This window comes from Mauremys mutica, chromosome 1 (assembly GCF_020497125.1).
Source record: "Mauremys mutica isolate MM-2020 ecotype Southern chromosome 1, ASM2049712v1, whole genome shotgun sequence".
NCBI lineage: Eukaryota > Metazoa > Chordata > Testudines > Geoemydidae > Mauremys > Mauremys mutica.
In genome coordinates, this window is record NC_059072.1 from 309,723,085 (window position 1) to 309,735,695 (window position 12,611).

Sequence of the window (12,611 nt, forward strand, 5' to 3'; positions counted from 1 at the left end):
CTCCTGTCCCCCTCCTCCCCCCATTTACTAGTCTCTCCTCTTGTTAACCTACGTTGTGAGGTTTTTTTGAGCAATGACTGTCTTTTTACTGTGTCTTTACTCTGCCTAGCATAAAGGTGCCCTGATCTTTGATTTCCCTAGATGCTACTGAGATATACGTAGCAGGGGCAATGAGGCGGAGCGCTTCATGTGGATGAGGAGGAACATGGATAAGCAAGAGTTCCATCCTAGCAAAATGGAGATAGTAGTTGAAGGCAGCAGGACAACATTTAGAAGAGCTTCCAGAAATGGAGATGCCTCCACTGGGTGAGGAGGTGTACCCATAAATGCTGATGTGGCATTCTTGCACATGGTAATTTATTCTGCCTTCTCTGACTGTATAGGTGGCTATGTCCCCGCCTAGCTGATGATGATATAGACTCACTAATACATGCCTTTGTTATCTCCTGTGTGGTCTACAGCAAAGCAGTTCATCTGAGTTTAAAAGCATCAGTGCAAAGAAACTGCAACTGGTACAGGACATAATGACATATCTCCTCACTAACACGGGTGACCCTGAGCACACCAGTCATATACTCTGCTCATTCCACTGACTTCCCATAGAATACTATGTCAAATCTAAGGTCTTCATTCTCCCTTGCAAATTCCTAAAAGGTCTGGGCCTGGAATCCTTAGAGAATCATCTTGCTATCTAAGACCTCAGTGACTTTGCTTTGCAGGGGCAAGAATATTGCCTAGTGTAATGCTAAAACTCTTTTGCATAGGAGACTGGGTTTTTTATGCAGCGGTCTTGAGAGTGTGGAACTAGTAGGATCCAAAAACTATCACCAATCTCGCCACTTTCTGGTAGATATGTAAAGAACACGTCTTTTCCCCTTGCATTCCCAAGGAACAACTCATGGCATTTCAGGAAAAAAAACCCACCACCACCACACGCATACGCTTTCTTCTCAAGGGCAGGAACAGATAGATGTTAATCTTGATATAAGTTGTCATGTTTTTAACTCCGGGAAAGTACTCAGTTATCGTGATTTGGCAGAGGAACCTAAATAGATGGGGGTGGTGGGTGAAGGGGAAGGTACAAACAACTTTTTTTTTCCTTTGTAGGCCACCTTGAAGGTCTCTGAAGTTACCTAGTGTGAACTAGATATTCCAGAAGGCTATGCTAAATTGGACTGAGCCAGCACTCGTTCAGCTAAACAAGTGCAGCCTGTGCCTTCTTTCCAAGCACCCTGGCCAATGAGTGCTTACTACTAGGTATTATCATTATTATTAATTTTATTTAGTATTTATTTATTACAGCTGGTCAATACAAATGGCTTATTTCATGAAAAAATTGGAAAAAAAGATTTTTAATTGTATTGGGAATTTTTCATTAACATTTTTGTTTAGGGAGAAAAGGAAAATAAAAAGTATGTGAGAGGAAAAGTGGGGGAAATAATAAAAAAAACCACTTTGGCTCCCCCCTCATCTTTTCCCAGTGGATAGGGGGAGTGCGAGAGAATGGGTTTTTCTTCACAATTTAAAAACAAAAATAGTTGAAATTTTTTTCTTTTTCTTTTGGTCAAAATGTTTCTGTTGAAAAACAAAATAAAGTTGTTGAGACTGGAATGTTTCTGTGGGGAAAAAAAATCGTGTGTGTCAAAATTCCACTTTTCAATCACAAAATGTTGACCAGCTCTACTCCCTATATTTCATAGCTCTGCCCTTTGAGACCACAGTTTATAGAAGTCATTATAATAATAAATATGGCAGGCAGGAGTAAAACTTCTTCTCAAATGTGACAGTCCTTGAATGTTCTGCCTACACTGGGTTCTCCTTTGCCCATTGAAAATATTCCTACTTCCTGTAAAGTTTATTTATGTTCCCCTATGTTTATATTGGCCCTTTCAAATATTCTTTTCTTACCAGAATAAAATATATCCAGCTGTACACTATAAGGCTCTATTTTCAGCCAGCTGACTGACAAATTTATAAACTAGGGAAGTAAAGCATAAATGGGTTATCTATGTCACAGGAGAACTGCAAGGTAAAAATTCAGCCTGAAAATTACACTTTGGGTGTATGTTATAACAATAGTAACACTTAGCCCTTACAATAGTGCCAGTCGTCTAAGAATGTGAGCACTTTACATACACAAATTAATAAACTGAACTACACAACAACTATGTGAGGTAGATAAGGGATATATTAGAAACAATTCATCCACCTCTCAAATGGAATAGCCTCTAGGATGGAACATAGTCACTGTTTGAACACTGTACTGCAAGGATATACAACAGTCTAGTGGGGGAAATGAAGATGAGTTCTGTCTCCAGTTGAACAAGGAGTTTAAGTAGACAGATTGTAATTACCAGAACTGGATTTTGGCTTGGATAACAGGGTTAGTCAGCATCTCATCAAAAGTGACCTACATTTTTAAGTTTCACTCAAAAGATGTCTCCTTCAATTTTACAGGGTACTTTAGTGCATCACTGGTTCAGTACTAATTCAGAAGGAAGAATGCTTCCTCCTGATTTGCTAGCACCTCTCTCTGCAGCACCTGGCAAATGATATTAAAATTGTGACATATCCCTGCTATGTTTTTTTTCAGATGTGGAATCACATTTTAGCAACAGTTCTTAGTTTATAAAATGTCTGTTTATTATCCAATGTATTCTACTATCTATCCAATGTACACATCTCCTAGAGTGCACTTAGCATTTGTCCCAGCAGCAATTATTTGATGCTGGCTGGCAGAGGTGCTAAGACATTATAAAGGCTTGTATTTAAGTGGAATTGCCCTAAGCAAGAGATAGTGGATCAGCTGCAATACTCCAGGGGTAGCCCTGAGAGGCACACTCAAAATCTCCAGATAATGACACTGACCCCAGCAGAGCTGAAAGCCCATTTGGTCGCAAGGAATTGCAGACCTGGCAAGTAAAATTTCTACAACTTGGACTGGGTCATTGAGGAACACATATTGCAGAACTGAAGAAGGCCTGGGGAGGCAGAACTGATGGATGTCTGTGGAGGCTGAGCAGATGGGGGGCAGAACTGATGGGTGGATGGAGAGGCTAGGCAGATGGAGGGGTTTGGGGGAGAACTGATGAGTAGCTAGGGAGGCTGGGTAGAACTGATGGTGGGGCAGAGGAGGCTGGGCAGAACTGATGGGTGGTTGGAGAGGTTGGGCAGATATGGGGTCAGAACTGATGAGGGGAAGCAGGACAGGCAGATGAGATACTGCTTCAGTTTCTGTAGAAAATGGTAGCTACCTCCCACTTTTTTCAGATCACTTTAAACATTGATCCCCAGGCCAGACCACCTACATCCCATCCATCATCCTGGCAACCCTTCTCCTCCCTCAGTGCCCATCAAAAGAGAATGTAGGTTTTTCAGCCTGCCCAGAAAGTTAATCAAGCTGGGCTCTAGTGGGCTAAGGGATAGAGAAGGAATAAGATACAAAGTTGAGAGCCCTCTGCAGTAGGGTTGCCAACCTGGCTGCAGTAGAGTTGCCAACTTTCTAATTGCACAAAACCGAACACCCCAGCCCTGCCCCTTCCCTTCGGCCCCACCCCCGCTCACTACATCCCCCCTCCCTCGGTGGCTCGCTCTCCCTCACCCTCACTCACTTTCACTGGGCTGGGGCAGGGGGTTAGGGTGCAGGAGGGGGCACGGATTTTGGAGTGGGGCCAGAAATGAGGGGTTCAGGGTGCGCAAGGGGGCTCTGGGCTGAGGCAGGGAGTTGGGATGTGGGAAGGGGTGAGGGCTCTGGGGTGGGGCTGGGGATGAGGGGTTTGGGGTGCAGGAGGGGACTCCAGGCTGGGGGATGGGGCTGAGGGATTTGGAGTGTGGGAGGAGACGGTGGGTTGAGGCAGTGGGTTGGGGTGCAAGATGGGGTATAGGCTTTGGGCTACGGGTGTGGGCTGGGACAGGGGGCTGGGGGGCAGGAGGTTGGGGTGCAGGGTAGGGTGAGGGCTCCAGCTGGGGGTGCAGGCTCTGGGGTGGGGCCAGGGATGAGGGGTTTGGGGTGCAGGAGGGGGCTCCAGGTTGAGGGGGGCTCAGGACTGGGGCGAGGATAACCAGACAGCAAGTGTGAAAAATTGGGACAGGGAGTGTGTGTGGGGGGTAATTGGTGCCTATGTAAGACAAAGCCCCAAATATAAGGACTGTCCCTAAAAAAACGAGACATCTGGTCACCCTAGATGGGCAGGGGGTTGGGGTTCAGGGCTGGGGCATGGGTTTATCTTGGGCAGCTCCCAGTCAGTGGTGCAGCGGGGCAAAGGCAGGCTCCCTGCCTGTCCTGGCACCGTGCTGCCCTGGAAGCGTCCAGCAGCAGGTCCAGCTCCTAGGTGAGGGGGGACAGGAGGCTTTGCGAGCTGCTCTTGTCCACAGGCACCGTCCTCTGAGCTCCCATTGGCCACGGTTCCCAGCCAATGGGAGTGCAGAGTTGGTGCTCGTGGTGGGGACAATGCACAGAACCCCATGGCCCCCCCACCTAGGAGCCAGACCTGCTGGACGCTTCCGGGGCGCAGCACAGGTAGGGACAGGTAGGGACTAGCCTGCCTTAGCCCTGCAGCACTGCCAACCGGACTTCTAATGGTCTGGTCAGCAGTGCTGACCGAAGCCGCCAGGGTCCCCTTTCCCAGATGTTCCAGTTGAAAACCGGCCACCTGGCAACCCTAGGCTGCAGGGATTTTACAGTCCTGGGTGCCTTGCTGTGTCAAAAAAGGCCCCATGGTTAAGTTAATACTATGGTTTCTGCATCAGGTTTATTTAAGGTTAGTATCTTTTTATGCAACATGCCGTTGACAGCTGTCCCCAGAGTTCCCAGGGCCCCCATAATAAGTAGAACTTAAGGATGGTGCTTTTTAACCCAGTTAAATATCAAACAAGGGATGTGAAACTCAATCTGTTTTCAATGACATGCATTGAAATCTGTTTTTATCACGGCTAAAAATAGATATATTGTGGTTGGGAAAGGACTTTCTGGTCCAGTTGAGCTGCAACTTTGAAGTGTGTCTCATGCACGCTCTCTGCCTCAGCTGCAAAGCACTGACCTAGGGGCTCTGTGTTGCTCCCATTGAAGTCAGTAGTGAAACTTCTGGTTGCAGGCCTACTCTGCTTATGACATTCACCACCCCCCAAAGATGCCAGAGAGGCTCAGAACTAAGGCAATTTAGTTTTGCTAGGCATACACGACAGGCCTGATTCTCCTCTCACTTTCATGGGCATAAGCCAGGAGTAATATCACTGAACTGAAAGGAGCTGGACTAGTATGAAAGCCAGGGGCAGCAGGCCCAATACCAGTACAGGGACTGACGGAAAGCCATGGAGGGCTCCTGCTTCTGAAGGTGGGTTTGGCCCCAGTATGGGGTTCCAGACAGAATCAGGATGTAGACCCCCTCCAAAGATGGGATGTAATGATTAAACAAAACGTTAGCTGAACATCTTTGAACAGGAAAAACCAATTTGGGGTTTGGAGTAAGTACTGGACAAGCTTTGGGTTGGTTCTTCTTTGAGCTGAATCAGCTGGCCCCTCCCTATTGTGAACACAGGATTTGAAATGCATGCAGAGAGGGTGGATTTCTACATGAGCACTGCCAACTTCCTCCTGACAGATGAGGTTGTGCTACTTATCTGAAGGGGCTCCTAGAAGTTTAGGCTCTCGTCTATGCTAAAAAATTAGATCGACCCAGCTACATCGCTCAGGAAAAATCCACACCCTGAGTGATATAGTTAAGCCAACCTAAGTCCCCGTCTAGCCAGTGCTAGGTCGATGGAAAAATTGTTCCGTTGACCTAACTACTGCCTCGTGGGGACGTGGGTTTACGATAGTGCCAGGACACCCCCTCTTGTCGCTGTAGTAAGAATTTAAATTGAAGCGCTACAGTGTACACATAGCCTAGGTTAAGTAACTTCCTGCTCCATTTAGATGGCTTTGGATGTGAGACAGGAAACTGTGTTTGCAGTACTGAGTTAATTTTTTAAACATTTTACAAGATCTTTAACACCTTTACCCCTAGAACTTGGACTTTAAACAGCTTATTATTTTTAAATTTTGTTTTAAAAGGGGTGAAGGGACTTTGTTTCCAAATATGCGCGTGGAAGGGTATCTTATATTGTGATGTAGCTGTAATGTGAACCACGTAACTGCAGCTGTGATGCGCTGGGAGAGTGCAGAGGGCACGATACACATTGTATGCAAACAGGAAAGCAGCTTCTTCTGGGAGCTGTTAATGAATGTTAAATGGTTTAACACCTATGCTACGATCTGTTTTCAGCTACAACAAAGTGACATTACATGTACTGTACATGGAGAAAGACTCTTTGTTTAAACTATACCAGTGCAACCTTTGCATGTAGACTAGGCCTGAGCCTTTGTTTCACCTGCTGGGAGGGAAGCAGGTATGGGAGAATTACAGGAAAATGACATCTATCAACACTTCAAACTGGACAGGATTGATTTATGGAGGTCCCAGCCCCTAGGATTATGGAACAATAATTGAGAACTGGAACTATTTAGCTTTTATCAGTGCTTTTAAATTAAGCCAGTTAGTATACCATTTTCCACATGGAAAAATGTACTCTGTAGAGTGTAATTGTTTGAGTTAATCTTGTTTCTTTGGCACTAGAGGCTCTTGGCTATGGAGCTTGCCAGAGCATCACCATTCATCTGAGGTGTGCAGTTATGTTTCATCAATTGCCTGGCTCTGTGCACAGAGTTGGATGCACAAGGGAGAAGAATTACAGTTGCACAGGCAACTGTAAATGGGGCATTTCCTAACTTTCAAGTGCTTTACTTTGCAATAGGGCGATCAGACAGCAAATGTGAAAAATCAGGACAATGGGTGGGGGGTAATAGGAGCCTATATAAGAAAAAGACCCCAAAATCGGGACTGTCCCTATAAAATCGGGACATCTGGTCACCCTACTTTGCAACCTAAGTGATATTCTTTTAACGTGATTTTTTGAGTGTGTAATTGTTACTAAACTTACCCTGCAGTATTAGTACTAGTTATGAGACTGGCTCTTGATATGTGGCTTGAACCTATAATATTCGGCCCTAGAGTCTGAGTGCTATCGCTTGAGTAGTTCTGACACTGTTGCTGGAAATAGGGAAATTCCAAAAAAGGATACAAACAACTAGCAAGGTCCCTGCTGGATTCCCACAGACTTTGCAGGTTCTTCCAGTTTAGTAACCCAACCTAGTGTGAGGAGCAAGCTATTGTTTTTTTTTTGCTGCTCTGGATGCTTTGTTGTTAGTGGATACTCCCCAGTAAAGGAATGCCTCCCATAAAACAGCTCAGTGTCAGTGCTGGTCATGAACTTGAGAAAAATCAGTTGTACTATTAACCACCACCAATGGCAATCTGTCCCTTCCTCTTCCTTCCTTTTAATGCTCTGTTTAAGGGTCAAGGGAAGATGCTGTAGAGCCAGTTTGCAGCAAGTGATTCCTTTTCTCAGTTTCATCCCTTTAGGTCAAGTTATACTTTTTGTACTAGCCTGAATGATTTCTGAGAATGCACCCAAGATTCTGAATGCAGGGCATACACTACAGCTGGCTGGAAAGTAGTTTGGTTTTTTTATTTTCCCATGACATTTTTGATTAGTCATTTTAAAAATGGAGGGTTTTTTCCTTCAGGTTTTGGAATATGGCCGTTGGGATGGTTTTTGGTCGTTAATGTTTTTGGTTTGAGGGCCAAAAAATTTGGCGGGGGGAGAAAGGTTGGCTGAAGATGGTCTGTTAGTCATGGTGATTTTCAGTTTTCCAAGGTAGAAAGTAAACATTTTTTTTATTTAGATGAAAGCCCAGTTTTCTGCTGACATTTTTTTCAGCTAGCCCTAGTAAGGAGGAATATGTTGGCAGACCCTATGGTAGGGGGGGTAGGGGAATTGAAAAAACAGATAAAGAAAAGGTGGGCTGCGTGCTTACCTCAAACATCACTTACACCATACAACAACAAAAGCCTCATATGGGCACCAGTCCCATCTGATGTAGCGTCCTGTCATCCATCTCTCTCCCCTCCCCCAGCATAATATGGCAAATACATCCAAGGCTATTTTTTGTGGGCAAGATTCTGCCTTTAGGCCTAGCCGGGGCAAGAGGTAGTGTGTAAACTGCTCACTGGGGCTAGCCCTGGAAGGCACTGTGCCTTAGAAAGATCTATCTGAATCACAATTTCTCCCTTGCTCCAGGGGCAGGTGGGGAGTAATTTGCTACCTATATGAGCAATACATTTCTAACATATCCCTTCTGCCCTGACTCAGCTACCATGGCTAGCCACTGGGAGGGTGGAGCCAAGGCTCTGACCATTTCCTGACATGTCCCACCTCCTTGCACCAGGGAGGTAGTAAGTGAGACTGCAGCACCTGCTTACTCCTACATGCCTGGGCCCACGGTCTGGGTTGCTTGCCTGGGAGTGTGAAGAGGGGTTCATGCTCCCTGGCATGGGCATGTATTCCACGTCACAATCTGACCTCATGAGCTGAATCCTTACTCTGTTTTTACTCAGGCAAACTCCCACTGAAGTCACTGGAAACATGGAATTCGTTATCCTAGCAGTATAAAGGAAAGCAAAGTGAATATCACCATCACAGAGATCTGTGACCCAGTGGTTCAATAGATGAACCATGCTGTACAATCTTGATTTGTCACAGCTGTTCTTAGCCCAGTTCCAAAGCAGATAAGACCAAGAAGCTTTCTGGAGCTGTGGCCAGGTATCATGAATAGAACTAAAACTTGTGCTACTTACATTGGATGCGGACCTGGATTGCAGTTCTGAAAGGATAACCTCATGGGTCATTACATGTTATGAGACCAGGCCTTTCTGCCTTTTCTATGCCTCAGCCACCATGTGCAGCATAAGTCAGTCTCATGAAACAACACTGAACTACGTTTCTTATTGCCTTGAGCAAGGACATGTGGTTTTTGTCAGTACTGCAGGTCTCCCTAGACTTTTCAGTGGGGCTGGTGTGTCATGTGGATTTGCTAGGTTAACATAAGTCAGAGATGGCAAAAGGTCATTTTGACCCATAAAAACATTGTCAGGTAGGATGCTATTGAAATAAGCACAGAGTAGGATCAGAAAGATCAGGTAATACATTTTGTTGGAGACTGAGATTGCTTTTGTTAGAGGCCCTACCTGAAGTAAGATAGTGATTGCTGTGGGTTAATTGCTAATGATCTTAAAATGGATGGAGATATGAGTAGTCATTCTTGATTGGACATTTGGAGAGGCTAGTGATTGCTGTTCACGTCTTTGGGACCATATATCCAAGGCCCATTGTCCTTTGGAGAAGAGGGCATTGCTTTCCTGTTTCTGAGCCCTTGACAACACCCTAGCTAAACCAGCTCAGGGGAAAAGGACCAGGCCAAACAAGCCAATTCATTCCTTGGCTCCTTGCTGATAACAATATGTCCCTGCCCCCTGAAAAGTATTCATCTTTACCCTGTGGGTGTTTATCAACCTGTTTTGCATTTTTTTTAATGTCCTCTGACTTGTCTTTCTCAAATTCACTCTTCTGGACTTGAAGGATGATCCTGTTGGGGTCTCTATGGTTACAAATGACCAGAGAACTGTGTGTGACGTATAAGGTCTGCACAGGGATGAGCCCATATTGAGCCTGATCAAGAAAACTGACAGGAGGAAGCAAAAGACAGTCCCAGTGCTCCAGCTGAAAAGTTGCACCTTATTTTAAAATTACTTGCTTACAAAATGAGACATAGAAATACAAAAGGGTCACAGCACACTATTACTGAAAAATTGCTGATTGCTGATAATAAAATAAATCAGTTGGAATATAAATACTGTACTTCCATTTTAGTGTATAGTATATAGAGCAATATAAACAAGTCATTGTATGAAATTTTAGTTTGTACTGACTTCACTAGTGCTTTTTATGTACCTGGTTGTAAAACTAGGCAAATATCTACATGAGTTTATATATACCCCCTGAAAGACCTCTGTGTACTTCCAGGGGATACCACTGATTGAGAACCACCACTCCAAACAGTTCCTTCTGCCGTAGTCTGTATTTGCTGTTCCTTAGGTTTTCCTTTGTAACTGACTGTGGATGCATTACTTCTATCAGCATAGGTCAAAGGCATTCTGGGTGGCTTAAAGAAACAAGGAACCAGTGTTTCTCCCCACCCACTTTTTTTTAAATGTCTTCTATTCTTCCTGGGGGATTGACTGACAATGGGGATGGTTGTGACATGTTGTGATGTTATTGACATAAACTGTAACCGTATAGATAATTGTTGCAACCAGGGGCGGCTCCAGGCCCCAGCATGCCAAGCGCGTGCTTGGGGCGGCAAGCCGCGGGGGGTGCTCTGCTGGCGCTGCGAGGGCGGCAGGCAGGCTGCCTTCGGCGGCTTGCCTGCCGAGGATCCGCTGGTCCCGCGGCTTCGATGGACCACCCATAGGCGTGCCTGCAGAGGGTCCGCTGGTCCCCCGGCTTCGGACATCCGCCGAAGCCGCGGGACCAGTGGACCCTCCGCAGACAAACCGCCGGATGCAGCCTTCCTGCTGTGCTTGGGGCGGCAAAATCCCTAGAGCCGCCCCTGGTTGCAACCATTGTTATATATTTGCAGCAAATATTGTACAAAGGTTGTCGTGTGAGGTATCTATAAAAAGGTTATGATTTGATGGTTATGATTATGCTATCTGTGTGTATCATTTTTGTAGTTGAAGTTATGAATATTGGCTATGTACTTGTATCTCAATGTGTTTTGATTCTAAGTAGCCTCAGGGAAGCATTTGGTCAGCTTCTTGAGAAAGGAGTGCCCAATCAAGAAACACTTAACTGACAATGAACTTTGGGAGACATTGATCCAAATCTGAGTTTTCCTGGGAATGTTTAAACAAACATGAAAACAATGGCATTGGCCTGTAAAGAACTGAATCATGCATGAACATGTGATTTGCCTATGTGACTCCAAACTCTGTCTTGCTGCTGTGATCTTCCACAGGGCAGAGAATATAAAAGGCACTTTTAAATATAAAAGCAGAGAATATAAAAACCCCTCCATTTTGTCTTCAGTCCTGCTTCTTGCCTCTGGAGGAACTTTGCTACAAACTGAAGCTCTGAACAAAGGACTGAATGACCCATCCCAGCAGTGGATGTACTTCAGAGACTTGATTTGAATCTGCAGTTTACAAACGCCCCCCAGGTTACGCAAACCGATTTACACAAATCCGCACTTACGGAAAAAGTTCCGTAAACTAGAAATAGGAGGGGTTTTTTTTTGGTTTTGTTTTGTTTTTTTGTGAGTAATTGTCAGGTATATGTTTCTGACTTAAGCAAAATTCGAGTTACGCGAGGTGTTCCAGAACAGAATGCTTGCGTAAGTTGGGGAGCATCTGTATTCCATCACTGCTACAAGCCTGAACCAAGAACTTTGCCATTACTGTATGTAATTGATTCCATTGAACCAATTTTAATTCTTTTTTATATTTTTCTTTTTATGAATAAACCTTTAGATTTTAGATTCTAAAGGATTGGCAACAGCGTGATTTGTGGGTAAGATCTAACTTGTATATTGACCTGGGTCTGGGGCTTGGTCCTTTGGGATCAAGAGAACCTTTTTTCTTTTACTGGGGTACTGGTTTTCGTAACCATTTGTCCCCATACTGAGTGGCACTGGTGGTGATACTGGGAAACTGGAGTGTCTAAGGGAATTGCTTGTGTGACTTATGGTTAGCCAGTGGGGTAAAACCAAAGTCTTCTATGTCTGGCTAGTTTGGTGTGCCTTCGAGGTGGAGAAACCCCATCCTTGGGCTGTAAATGCCCTGCTCTAAGCAATTTGCCCTGAATTGATACTCCCAAAAGTGTCCCACCAAAGGCAGCATCGTTATAGGTCTTATGTGACAGGGGAAAGTATCAACTTAATCCAGTGTTTCTGGTACAGTTAAGTGGCAGGTTTAGAAAAAGAGTCTACAAGTATCATTGTAAATATTCTTTTCTTGTTTCTTCTATTTTATCTCCTCTTTTGCTTGTATTTCAGTGATTTCTGTCTTGTTCAGTGACACTGAATGTTTTTGAGGCATCGCTTAGTCTAGGCAGTCATGTATGCGACAGACTGCTGCATCCCCTAGATGTCTTCTGTTGACCAGCGTACGCAGATAACACCATATATCAGAATACCCTTCAGGAGTATTCCTTTCACCTGCAAGATCATAGTGCAGAGAGCATTCTCAGCCTGTACACATAGTTCCCCAAAAGGATTGGGAAATATGAGATGGTATCTTGTATATTGCACATTGGGCCACCTGAACCATTAAAACTTTCATTCCCAAGTGAAACCAGTCATGTTGTAAGACTTGGAAGTGTCCCAATTCTTCAAGCTGATTTTGAATTTATTTTATTTCCAGTTCATGAATACTACATGGTATATTAAAAAGAACTATTTGATCCATCTTTGATAACAATAAATGACTTGGATCTTTCTAGTAACATAACTTCAACTGGTATTATTTTTACTCATAGGGGACCTGATTCTTTCCCTTACTATGCTAGTGGTCCCCTTATTTCAATAGGTTGATTCACAGAGTAAGGTGCTACCTTATGGGAGTAAGGGGTGCAGAATCAGGCCTGTGGAGACTTAAGCTGAGGGCCAGATTGTGCCT

General features: G+C 44.6%; 1 long non-coding RNA gene across 1 annotated transcript in view; it reads left to right on the plus strand.

Moving 5' to 3' along the window:
- Window positions 1-212: 212 nt before the first annotated feature.
- LOC123351388 overlaps window positions 213-12,611 on the plus strand; it is a 37,087-nt gene continuing 24,688 nt past the window's right edge. Inside the window, exons 1-2 of the long non-coding RNA XR_006574019.1 lie at window positions 213-352; window positions 1,108-1,257. This is a non-coding gene — a long non-coding RNA (uncharacterized LOC123351388). The remainder of the gene's footprint in view (window positions 353-1,107; window positions 1,258-12,611) is intronic.